General features: G+C 40.7%; 1 non-coding gene across 1 annotated transcript; it reads right to left on the bottom strand.

Moving 5' to 3' along the window:
- Window positions 1-10,737: 10,737 nt before the first annotated feature.
- LOC148579891 (small nucleolar RNA R71) lies at window positions 10,738-10,845 on the bottom strand. Its single transcript, XR_015895796.1, has one exon. It is a non-coding gene; the product is annotated as a small nucleolar RNA R71 (small nucleolar RNA).
- Between the last annotated feature and the right edge of the window lie 2,111 nt (window positions 10,846-12,956).

The following is a 12,956-nucleotide window of genomic DNA, read 5'->3' as shown; positions in this document are numbered from 1 at the left end:
AAAATGGCATTCATATCAATGGAGTAGACTCCCAACTTGGCTTGGGAGTTGATTAATAGGAGACCCTTGAGTTGGAATACTCAAGTGTTAATTTTAATTGGAAATTGTTGGCCAATTCTCTAGTCATTAATGCTAGTCCTTCCATAGGAGAGGATTAGGACTTGTGAATAAGAGTTGGCTCAATTACTTGACTTTTCTTTATTCGGTAAGGGTTAACTAAGTAAAAACGACAACCTCTTGCTATTACACTTGAGAAAATCCAACAAGGATAGAACTTCCGATTAGTCTTCTCCCGGTCAAGACTTTTATTTTAATTATATAAATTCTCTCGTTAAATTTCATTGCTTTAATTCATAATTATTTTAATTTTCCGTTCTCCAACTCTAAAATTTTTCGGAAAAATTCCTGACTAATAAAATAGCACTCTTTTGTCAACCCGTTGGGAGACGACCTGCGAATTCTACTCCCAGTACTTTATTCTTAATTTGTGACAACCCTTCTAAATTGATAAGCAGAATTTTTGTTGGTTAAGAACTGTACTTGCAACGCTATTTTCTCTATAAATTCTTAATCGGCAATTTTACGCACGTCAATTTTTGGCGTCGTTGCCGGGGAGTTGCAATAGTGTGCTAAATTATTGGTTGGTGTAAATATTTTTAATTTTACATATTTGTATATTTTATTCTATTTTATTACCATGAGCTGTGTGTTTCTTTCATTGAATGACGCGTTCACTACCTGATTCGAGCTTAGCCAAGTTTGATCCTGAAATTGAAAGAACTATTTCACGTATTAGGCGAGCTCGGCATCGGTTAGCCTCTGAGGGTGGTGAAGTGGTTACTACCAATTCACCAGTCTTATCTGAGAGCAAATCTGAAGCGCCATTTGAGAAAGAAACAAGCTCCTCTTCTACTAATTCTGTTGATTTATGTGCAAGTAATATGGCAGATCCCAGAAGGATTACTCTCCATGAAGCAGGAGCTCCAAACTTTACACTGCAACCGTATCTAGTGCCAGACTTTAATCTGGCTGCAGAATTTGAACTGAAGACTGTGCTAATCAACCTAATACCTAAGTTTCATGACTTACCTGCTCAGGAGCCTATCAAGCACCTTAGAGATTTTTAGACAGCCTGCTCAACTACTAGGCGTCATGGTGCAGATGAGACTACTATTTTGCTATCTGCCTTCCTGTTTTCTCTTGAGGAAAAGGTAAGGGAGTGGTTCTACACTCAACCTGAAGAAGTTGTTACTAATTGGGATCTGCTCAGAAGGGAATTTCTGGACAAGTACTTTCCAGCTGAAGTTACAGACAGACTGAGGAAAGAAATTTCCTGCATTATTCAAGGCAATTCAGAGACTCTTTATGAGTATTGAGAACGCTTCAGGAATCTCCTAGACTCATGTTCCCACCACAAGATTGACCAGTTAGTGTTGATTAGCTACTTCACACAAGGCATGAAGCCTCAGGATAAGACTACATTAGATGCTGCAAGTAATGGCTCTCTGAAGAAGTACAAGATGGCGACAGAAGCATGGCAATTGATCACCGATCTAGCTGAGTCTACCCGGAATGTCAGGCACAGGAACAACCATCCCAAGGCTATCGCGGAGGTTTCCTCTAGTAGTGAGACTGCTGCTCTCACACAGACTCTGGGAGAGATGACCAACATACTGAAGCAGCTACAGCTGAATCAACAACAACCTCAGCCTCCCCCACAACAACAGTGTCAACAGTTGGTTCCTCAGAGAGTGTGCAGAATATGTGCCTGCTATACTCATTACACTTATGAGTGACCGCAGCTCCAACAAGAAGACAACACCTTGGCAGCTACTCATAATTTCTATGACTGCCCGAATCAAGGATACTATTAACAAGGTGACAATTATAACCAAGGTGGAAACTACAATCAAGGTTGGCAAGATAACTCCAACCAAGGCTGGAGAGACAATTCCAACCAGGGGTGGAGAGATAATTCCAACCAAGGATGGAGAGACAACTACAACCGAGGAGGCAGAGACAACAGTGGAAATCAGAGGTGGAATAACAACAACAACAACAATAGACAGTAGAACCAAAACTAGCCTTACAGAGCACCTCACCAAAGGCAGTCCCAAGCACCTCAGAACAACCAACAACAGGCCCCTCAAATCACTTACCTCTCTTCTTCCTCTAATGATGAGATACTTCGCTCAATTACGCAAGGACAACAAGACATTTAGAATACAATTAACTCTTCCATAAATGGTCTTAGCTCCATCATACAAGCTCTCATCTCCCGGATAGATTCACTAATTACCCCCAACAATCAACCTTCAAGCTCCAGTGTACTTTCTTCTCAATCTTTATCCAACCCCAAAGGTGGAATCAATGGCATTACTTTGAGGTCCGGAATCACACTGCAAGAGAAGAGTCATGAGGAGCCAAGCTCAAATGAAGATATCCAAGTTGAAGACATTGTTGAGGTAGATGATGTTGAAGAAGAGGAGGAAGCACAAGACATAGTTGAAGAAGAAGTAGCTCAACTAAAGAATGGAGTACCAAAAGAAGATGAAGTTATAAGAGAAGCCATTTTCATTCCATTTTCACACCTTGCTAGGAAATCCAGAAAGTAGATGGAGCTAGATCCCAAGATGGTAGAGATCTTCAAAAAGGTTGAGGTAACTATTCCCCTTTTTGATGCCATTCGCCAGGTACCTAAGTATGCTAAGTTTCTAAAATATTTATGCATGAATAAAGATAAAATACAGGATTTAGAAACTATTCCTCTAGGTAGCTCTATTTCTACTTTAATGGGTGATATACCAAAAAAATATAGTGATCCAGGTCCATGCATGGTTACTATTACTATAGAGGGTGTAAAATTTTCTGACTGCATGTGTGATTTAGGCGCGTGTGTGAGTATTATGCCATTATCTGTATATGATGCCTTAAGGCTCCCTCCCTTAAAAAGGTCAGCAGCACATTTTGTTTTGGCAGATAAAAGTATAATCTCGGTGGTAGGAATTGCTGAGGACGTGCTGGTGAGCATTAAGGGGCTCACATTCCCTATTGACTTCTACATATTGGAGATGCCCCCTAATGACTCAGGAAGACCATCATCCATCCTACTTAGAAGGCCATTTCTGAAGACTTCAAGGTTTAAATTGGATGCCTTCTCAGGAACTTACTCTTTTGAAATAGATGGCAGAGCAGTGAGTTTCAACCTGGATGAAGCTATGAAGCATCCTCCGGAAGATCATTCCGTCTTCCAGTGAGACATCATTGATGAAAATGTAGCTGCAGTTCACCAAGAAGAAGTAGAAGAGAGGCACATGGAGCAAGGTGCAAGTGTGGGAAAGCCCCCTGAATAAGATGAAGACACCTTGCCACCATCACTAGCTCCAAAGGATCAAGTGCCTAGCCATGAGCAGAAAATGGAGTTGAAGCCCCTTCCACCCCACCTCAAGTATGCTTACCTTGAGAATAATCAGAAGCTCCCAGTTATTATTGCAAGGAAACTCACTTTCCAATAGGAGGAGCAGCTGCTTAGTGTGCTGAGAAGACACAAGACAGCGATTGGGTGGAGCTTGGCGGATATAGTCGGCATCAGCCCTCAAGTTTGTGAGCATCGGATATTTTTAGAAGAGGGAGCAAGGCCTGTCCGTCAACCTCAAAGGCGGCTGAACCCCACAATTCTAGAAGTTTTCAAGAAGGAAGTAACCAAATTGCTTGAAGCTGATATCATCTATCCAATCTCAGATAGCGAATGGGTCAGCCCAGTACAAGTGGTGCCCAAGAAGTCTGGAGTCACAACAGTAAAGAATGAGCATGGAGAGCTCATAGCAACTAGAGTGCAGAATTCTTGGAGGGTATGCATTGATTATAGGTGACTCAACCAGGCTACTCGTAAGGATCACTATCCCCTACCATTCATTGATCAAATGCTTGATCGCCTGTCAGGTAAATCACACTACTGTTTTCTAGATGGTTACATTGGTTATTTTCAAATTCATATAGCTCCTGAAGATCAGGAGAAAACTACTTGTACATGTCCCTTTGGAACGTATGCATACAAGAGGATGCCTTTTGGCTTATGTAATGCACCGGCTACTTTCCAAAGATGCATGATGAGTATTTTCTCAGATCTTATTGAGAGCTGTATGGAAGTTTTCCTGGATGACTTTAGTGTGTATGGCGATTCATTTAACCTTTGCTTGGATAGTTTAGCTAGAGTATTAGACAGGTGTGTTAGTTCAAACCTTGTATTCAATTTTGAAAAATGTCATTTTATGGTAAAACAAGGTATTATTTTAGGACACGTTGTTTCTAATACTGGTATTTCTGTAGATCCAGCAAAGGTAAGTGTCATTTCTAGTTTATCTTACCCCTCCTCCGTGAGGGAAGTCCGTTGATTCCTTGGTCATGCAGGTTTCTACCGGAGATTTATCAAGGACTTCAGTAAGGTAGCATTGCCTTTATCCATGCTGCTGCAGAAGGATGTTGAGTTCGAGCTGAGTGAGGACTGCATAGAAGCATTTGATAAACTGAAGATCGCCTTGACTCAAGCTCCGATTGTGAGAGGACCAGATTGGAGCCAGCCATTTGAGATTATGTGTGATGCCTCCAACCACGTAGTAGGAGCGGCGCTGGCTCAGCGCGAAGGTAAGGAGCCTTTTATAATTGCTTATGCTTCTAAGACCTTAGACGCGGCTTAGTCTAATTATACTACCACTGAAAAAGAGCTTCTGACTATTGTTTTTGCTCTGGATAAATTTTGAGCCTATTTACTTGGTATTAAAGTGGTAGTATACTCAGACCATGCAGATCTAAAATATTTATTAGCTAAAAAAGAGTCCAAATCAAGGTGAATACGTTAGATATTGTTGCTGCAAGAATTTGATTTAGAAATCAAAGATAGGAGTGGTTCCCAGAATTTAGTGGCGGACCACTTGAGTCACCTAGAGCACATTAAGAATGACTCCACTCCTATCAATGATACTTTTCCATTTGATAGCTTGCATGCAATATCTGAGGTAGTTCCTTGGTATGCACCTATAGTTAATTATTTAGTTAGTCATACCTTGCCTCCCAATTTTACTAAGCATGAAAAGGACAAGCTGAAAAGCGAGTCCAAATATTATATATGGGATGACCCATATTTATAGAGGTATGGTGCTGACCAGATAATTAGAAGGTGTGTGCCTCAATCAGAATTCCAGTCAATTTTAGAAGCCTGCCACTCCTCTGAGAGTGGTGGACATTTTGGTCCTCAAAGAACAGCTAGAAAAATTTTAGACTGTGGGTTCTGGTGGCCCACTCTTTTTAAGGATGCTACTGTCTTCTGTAAATATTGTTCCCCATGCCAAAATTTGGGAATATATCCAAGAGGGATGAGATGCCCCAACAACTTATGATATTTTGTGAAATTTTTTATGTTTGGGGCATTGACTTCATGGGTCCATTTCCAAACTCTAGTGGTTTCTTATATATATTGTTAGCTGTGGATTATGTTTCTAAATGGGTGGAAGTAATTTCTACCTGTACTGATGATGCTAACATTGTTGTCTCCTTTGTTAGAAATCATATTATCTGTCGCTTTGGATCACCACGAGCAATCGTGAGTGATCAAGGCACTCACTTTTGTAACAGGAGATTAACAGGTCTACTGAAGAAATATGGCATTGTGTACAAGGTATCAACAGCTTACCATCCCCAGACCAATGGACAAGACGAGGTGTCTAACAGAGAGATAAAGCGCATACTGGAGAAGATTGTCAAGCCTCATAGGAAGGACTGGAGCACCAGGCTTGTAGATGCGCTTTGGGCTTATCGGACAGCGTACAAGACACCCATTGGGATGAGTCCCTTCCACCTAGTATACGGAAAGGCTTGTCACCTCCCAGTAGAGGTAGAACACAAGGCTTTCTGCGCTGTAAGGGAATGCAACATGGGATTTAAGATGGCTGGTGCTGAAAGGAAGCTGCAACTAGCAGAATTGGAGAACATTCGACTGGAAGCTTATGACAACTCCGGGCTATACAAAGAGAAGGTGAAGGCTGTGCATGACAAGCATATCAAGAGAAGAGAGTTCAGACCTGGGAGCTGGTTCTCCTTTACAACTCCAGATTGAGGCTCATGTCAGGCAAGCTGAGATCAAGATGGGAAGGTCCCTATAGAGTGGAAAAGGCAGAGCCATACAGAGTCTTCCACCTGAGTCATCCTTCAAGTTCCAAATTCATCAAGGTCAATAAACATCGCTTAAAGCTGTATCATGGTGAGAAGATGAAGGACAATAAAGAGATAGAGGTCTTCCTCTTGGAGGATCCACCAACAGAAGCAAACTGAGCTTATGGACCGTCCAACTTAAGGACGTAAAAGCAAAGTGATGGGTGGGAGACAACCCACCATGGTATGATCATCCCTTTTCATTCTTAGTTTTATTTTATTTTGTTTTTCACAGTATTCTTCATAATTTCTGCATAATCATCTGCATTCTATATTATGCATTCTGTATAAAAAAAAGGGTGTGTGACGCGCAAGCGTCCCTGACGCGTGCGCGTCATGTGTGAATTCGCACCACCAAGGAGTTGAACAGAGAGTTGCACGGGTGTGGCGCTGGAAGCGTGCTTTGCGCACAAACACAACCACGCGTACGCGTGACCCTGGAAATCGGCGAAAATGGAGGTTTGGCCAGAGAGTGGTGTTGGTGTGGGGCTGGAACTGTGCTAGAAGCACAAACTCCATCACGTGTACGCGTCCCTGACGCGTGCGCATCATTTTCGCTTCATGGCCATCCACGCGTGCGCGTGCCTAACGCGAACGCGTCGTATGTAATTATGGCCCCAACCCAGAATGCACCCGAGAGTTGTGTGTACGCGGAGATGCCTTCGCACGATTGGCACAATCCCATGTCACGCGTACGCATGCCAGACGCCTACGTGTCACTCTCAAATTTGCGCAACCCACGCGTACGCGTGTGATGAGCGGATAATTTATACGCTTTTTGACATTGTTTTTAGTATGTTTTTAGTAGGATCTAGTTACTTTTAGGGATGTTTTCATTAGTTTTTATGTTAAATTCACATTTCTGGACTTTACTATGAGTTTGTGTGTTTTTCTGTGATTTCAGGTATTTTCTGGCTGAAATTGAGGGACTTGAGCAAAAATCAGATTCAGAGGTTGAAAAAGGACTGCTGATGCTGTTGGATTCTGACCTCCCTGCACTCAAAGTGGATTTTCTGGAGCTACAGAACTCGAAATGGCGCGCTTTCAATTGCGTTGGAAAGTAGACATCCAGGGCTTTCCAGCAATATATAATAGTCCATACTTTGGCCAAGAATAGACGACGTAAACTGGCGTTCAACGCCAGCCTTCTGCCCAAATCTGACGTCCAGCGCCAGAAAAGGATCCAAAACCAGAGCTGAATGCCCAAATTGGCACAGAAACTGGCGTTCAACTCCACAAATGGCCTCTGCACGTGCAACACTCAGGCTCAGCCCAAACACACACCAAGTGGGCCCAGGAAGTGGATTTATGCATCAATTACTTACTCATGTAAACCCTAATGACTAGTTTATTATAAATAGGACCTTTTACTAATCTTTTTGACCATCTTTTGAACGCATTGTTCTTAGACCATGGGGGCTGGCCATCTCGGCCATGCCTGGACCTTTCACTTATGTATTTTCAATGGTAGAGTTTCTACACTCCATAGATTAAGGTGTGGAGCTCTGCTGTTCCTCAAAGATTAATGCAAAGTACTACTGTTTTCTATTCAATTCTTCTTATTTCGCTTCTAATATATCCATTCGCACCCAAGAACGTGATGAAGGTGATGATTATGTGTGACGCTCATCATCCTTCCCCCTTATGAACGCGTGCCTGACAAACACTTCTGTTCTACATGAATTAAGCTAGAATGAGTATCTCTTAGATCTCCTAACCAGAATCTTCGTGGCGTAAGCTAGAATGATGGCGGCATTCAAGAGAATCCGGAAGGTCTAAACCTTGTCTGTGGTATTCTGAGTAGGATTCAATGATTGAATGACTGTGACGAGCTTCAAACTCGCGAGTGCTGGGCGTTAGTGACAGACGCAAAAGGAGGGTGAATCCTATTCCAGCATGATCGGGAACCGACAGATGAATAGCCGTGCCGTGATAGGGTGCGTGAGCATATTATTCACTGAGAGGAGGGGATGTAGCCACTGACAACGGTGATGCCCTTGCATAAAGCCAGCCATGGAAAGGAGTAAGACTGATTGGATGAAGATAGTAGGAAAGCAGAGGTTCAGAGGAACGAAAAGCATCTCCATTCGCTTATCTGAAATTCCTACCAATGATTTACATAAGTATCTCTATCCCTATTTTATTATATAATATTCGAAAACACCATTATCACTTTATATCTGCCTGACTGAGATTTACAAGGTGACCATAGCTTGCTTCATACCAACAATCTCCGTGGGATTCGACCCTTACTCACGTAAGGTATTACTTGGACGACCCAGTGCACTTGTTGGTTAGTTGTATCGAAGTTGTGACAAATTATGAATTAAGATCAAAGCACCAAGCTTTGGAGCCATTACCAGGGATTGTTTGAGCCTGGACATCACAATTTCGTGCACCAAGTTTTTGGCGCCGTTGCCGGGGATTGTTCGTGTATGGACAACTGACGGCTCATCTTGTTGCTCAGATTAGGTAATTTTCTTTTCGTTTTGTTTTCAAAAAAATTTCAAAAATATTTTCAAAAATCTCTCATCTGTTTTCGAAAAAAAAATAAAAATAAAAATAAATAATAAAAATGTTTTCAAAAATTTTATTCAAAATTTTTAAGAATGAATTCTAGTGTTTCATGAAGCATGTGAAGCCTGGCTGGCTGTAAAGCCATGTCTAAATTCATTTGGACTGAGGCTTGCAATTTGTTATCAAAGAGCAATATACTCTCGTGTTAAAGGCTAAAGCTTGGCTGGCCATTGGCCATGTCTAGTGTTTTGGACTGGAGCTTTCATTGAAAGCTTGGCTGGCTAGTGAGCCATGTCTAATTCCTGGACTGAAGCTTTAGACTAACATGGCAAGATTCCTGGAATTCATGTTAAAAATTTTTGAATCCTTATTTTTTCTTTTTCATATAATTTTCGAAAAATCCAAAAAAATTAGAAAATCATAAAAAGCAAAAATATTTTTCTGTTTCTTGTTTGAGTCTTGAGTCACATTATAAGTTTGGTGTCACATTTTTCTGTTTTTTGTGTTTTTCTCTCTCATCATAAAAATTCAAAAAATCAAAAAAATATCTTTCCCTTTTTCTCTCATCAAATTCGAAAATTTGGATTGACTTTTTCAAAAATTTTTAAAAATCAAATTGTTTCTCATGAGTCAAATCAAATTTTCAATTTGAAAATCTTATCTTTTTCAAAATCTTTTTCAAAAATCAAATCTTTTTCAAAATTCTTAGTTATTTTCGAAAATTCCAAAAATATTTTTCAAAAATCTTTTTCTTAATTTTATACCAAATTTTCGAAAATAACATAATCAATTAATGTTTTGATTCAAAAATTTGAAGTTTGTTACTTGCTTGTTAAGAAAGATTCAAACTTTAAGTTCTAGAATCATATCTTGTGATTTCTTATGAATCAAGTCATTAATTGTGATTTTAAAAATCAAATCTTTTTCAAAAACTAATCTCTATCATATCTTTTCAAAAATATCTTCTTATCTTATCTTTTTCAAAAATATCTTTTCAAAATATCTTTTCTAACTTCCTAACTTCTTATCTTTTCAAAATTTGTTTCAACTAACTAACTAACTTTTTGGTTGTTTCTTAACTTTTTCAAAACTACCTAACTAACTCTCTCTCTCTCTAATTTTCGAAAATATCTTCCCTCTTTTTCAAAAATTTCTTTTTTATTAACTAATTATTTTTATTTTTAAATTTTAAAAATTTTTCGAAAATTTCTAACATTTTTCAAAAACCATTTTTCAAAAATCACTAACTCTTTTTCAAAATAATTTTCGAAAATTATCCCTCCCCCATCCTATTCTATTTATTCATTCATATCCTAACATCTCATCTCACATCTCTTCCATCCGTACAGTTGTGTTTCTTCCTTTACATCAGATTCTTTGTCTCCCCCTCTTTTCTTCCACTCACAAAGGGATCCCTATACTGTGGTATAAAGGATCTCTATTATTATTATTATTTTTCTGTGCCTTCTTCTTTGTCATATGAGCAGGAGCAAGGATAAGAACATTCCTGTGGAAGCAGATCCAGAACCTGAAAGGACTCTGAAGAGAAAATTAAGAGAAGCTAAAATACAACAATCCAGAGATAACCTTTCAGAAATTTTCGAACAGGAAAAGGAGATGGCAGCCGAAAATAATAATAATGTAAGGAAGATGCTTGGTGACTTTACTGCACCTAATTCCAATTTACATGGAAGAAGCATCTCCATTCCTACCATTAGAGCAAACAACTTTGAGCTGAAACCTCAATTAGTTTCTCTAATGCAGCAGAACTGCAAGTTTCATGGACTTTCATCTGAAGATCCTTTTCAGTTCTTGACTGAATTCTTGCAGATATGTGATACTGTTAAGACTAATGGAGTAGATCCTGAAGTCTACAGGCTCATGCTTTTCCCTTTTGCTGTAAGAGACAGAGCTAGATTATGGTTGGATTCTCAACCCAAAGACAGCCTGAACTCCTGGGATAAGCTGGTCACGGCTTTCTTAGCCAAGTACTTTCCTCCTCAAAAGCTGAGCAAGCTTAGAGCTGATGTTCAAACCTTCAGACAGAAAGAAGGTGAATCCCTCTATGAAGCTTGGGAAAGATACAAACAGTTGACCAAAAAGTGTCCTTCTGACATGCTTTCAGAATGGACCATCCTGGATATATTCTATGATGGTTTATCTGAGCTATCAAAGATGTCACTGGACACTTCTGCAGGTGGATCCATTCACCTAAAGAAAACGCCTGCAGAAGCTCAAGAACTCATTGACATGGTTGCTAATAACCAGTTCATGTACACTTCTGAAAGGAATCCTGTGAGTAATGGGACGCCTATGAAGAAGGGAGTTCTTGAAGTTGATACTCTGAATGCCATATTGGCTCAGAACAAAATATTGACTCAGCAAGTCAATATGATTTCTCAGAGTCTGCATGGAATGCAAGCTGCATCCAACAGTACTCAAGAGGCATCTTCTGAAGAAGAAGCCTATGATCCTGAGAACCCTGCAATAGCAGAGGTGAACTACTTAGGTGAACCTTATGGAAACACCTATAACTCAACATGGAGAAATCATCCAAATTTCTCATGGAAGGATCAAAAGCCTCAACAAGGCTTTAATAATGGTGGAAGAAACAGGTTCAGCAATAGCAAGCCCTTTCCATCATCAACTCAGCAACAGACAGAGAACTCTGAACAAAATGCTTCTAATTTAGCAAATCTAGTCTCTGATCTATCCAAGGCCACTGTAAGTTTCATGAATGAAACAAGATCTTCCATTAGAAATCTGGAAGCACAAGTGGGCCAGCTGAGTAAAAGGATCACTGAAATCCCTCCTAGTACTCTCCCAAGCAATACAGAAGAGAACCCAAAAGGAAAGTGCAAGGCCATTGACATAAGTGCCATGGTCGAACCTGTGAGGAGAGGAGAGGACGTGAATCCCAAGGAGGAAGACCTCCTGGGACGTCCAGTGGTCAATAAGGAGCTTCCCTCTGAGGAACCAAAGGACTCTGAGGCTCATCTAGCGACCATAGAGATTCCATTGAACCTCCTTATGCCCTCCATGAGCTCTGATGAGTATTCCTCTTCTGAAGAGAATGAGGATGTCACTGAAGAGCAAACTGCCAAGTTTCTTGGTGCAATCATGAAGCTGAATGCCAAATTATTTGGCATTGATGCTTGGGAAGTTGAAACTCCCTTGTTCATCAATGAACTAAGTGATCTGGATCAACTGACATTGCCTCAGAAGAGACAGGATCCTGGAAAGTTCATAATACCATGTACCATAGGCACCATGATCTTTAAGGCTCTGTGTGACCTTGGTTCAGGAATAAACCTCATGCCCCTCTCTGTAATAGAGAAACTGGGAATCTATGGGGTGCAAGCTGCTAAAATCTCACTAGAGATGGCAGACAGCTCAAGAAAACAGGCTTATGGACAAGTAGAAGATGTATTAGTAAAGGTTGAGGGCCTTTACATTCCTGCTGATTTCATAGTCCTGGATACTGGAAAGGAAGAGGATGAATCCATCATCCTAGGAAGACCTTTCCTGGCCACAGCAAGAGCTGTGATTGATGTTGACAGAGGTGAAATAGTCCTTCAATGGAATGAGAACTCCCTTGTATTCAAAACTCAAGGATCTCCCTCTGCAACCATGGAGAGGAAGCAGAAAAAGCTTCTCTCCAAGCAGAGTCAACCAGAGCCCCCACAGTCAAACTCTAAGTTTGGTGTTGGGAGGCCACAACCAAACTCTAAGTTTGGTGTTGAACTCCCATATCCAAACTCTAAGTTTGGTGTTGGAGAGTCTCAATAAAGCTCTGCACATCTGTGAGGCTCCATGAGAGCCCACTGTCAAGCTATTGACATTAAAGAAGCGCTTGTTGGGAGGCAACCCAATGTTTATCTAATTCTTATTTTTATTGTTGTTTTTCATGTTTTCTTAGGTTCATGATCATGTGGAGTCACAAAATAAATATAAAAATTGAAAACGGAATCAAAGACAGCAGAAGAAAAATCACACCCTGGAGGAGCATCTGTCTGGCGTTCAGCGCCAGAACAGAGCATGGTTCTGGCGCTGAACGCCCAAAATGGGCAGCTTCTGGGCGCTGAACGCCAGAACAGGCATGGTTCTGGCGTTCAACGCCAGAAATGGCACACAAATGGGCGTTGAACGCCCAAAATGGCCACCAACCTGGCGCTGAATGCCCAGAGTTGGGTACAAAGGCATTTTTACATGCCTAATGGGTGCAGGGATGT

The sequence above is a fragment of the Arachis ipaensis genome, chromosome B10 (genome assembly GCF_059453495.1).
Source record: "Arachis ipaensis isolate K30076 ecotype BB chromosome B10, ASM5945349v1, whole genome shotgun sequence".
NCBI classification, from domain to species: Eukaryota; Viridiplantae; Streptophyta; class Magnoliopsida; order Fabales; family Fabaceae; genus Arachis; species Arachis ipaensis.
This window is presented reverse-complemented; position numbering and strand designations above follow the sequence as displayed.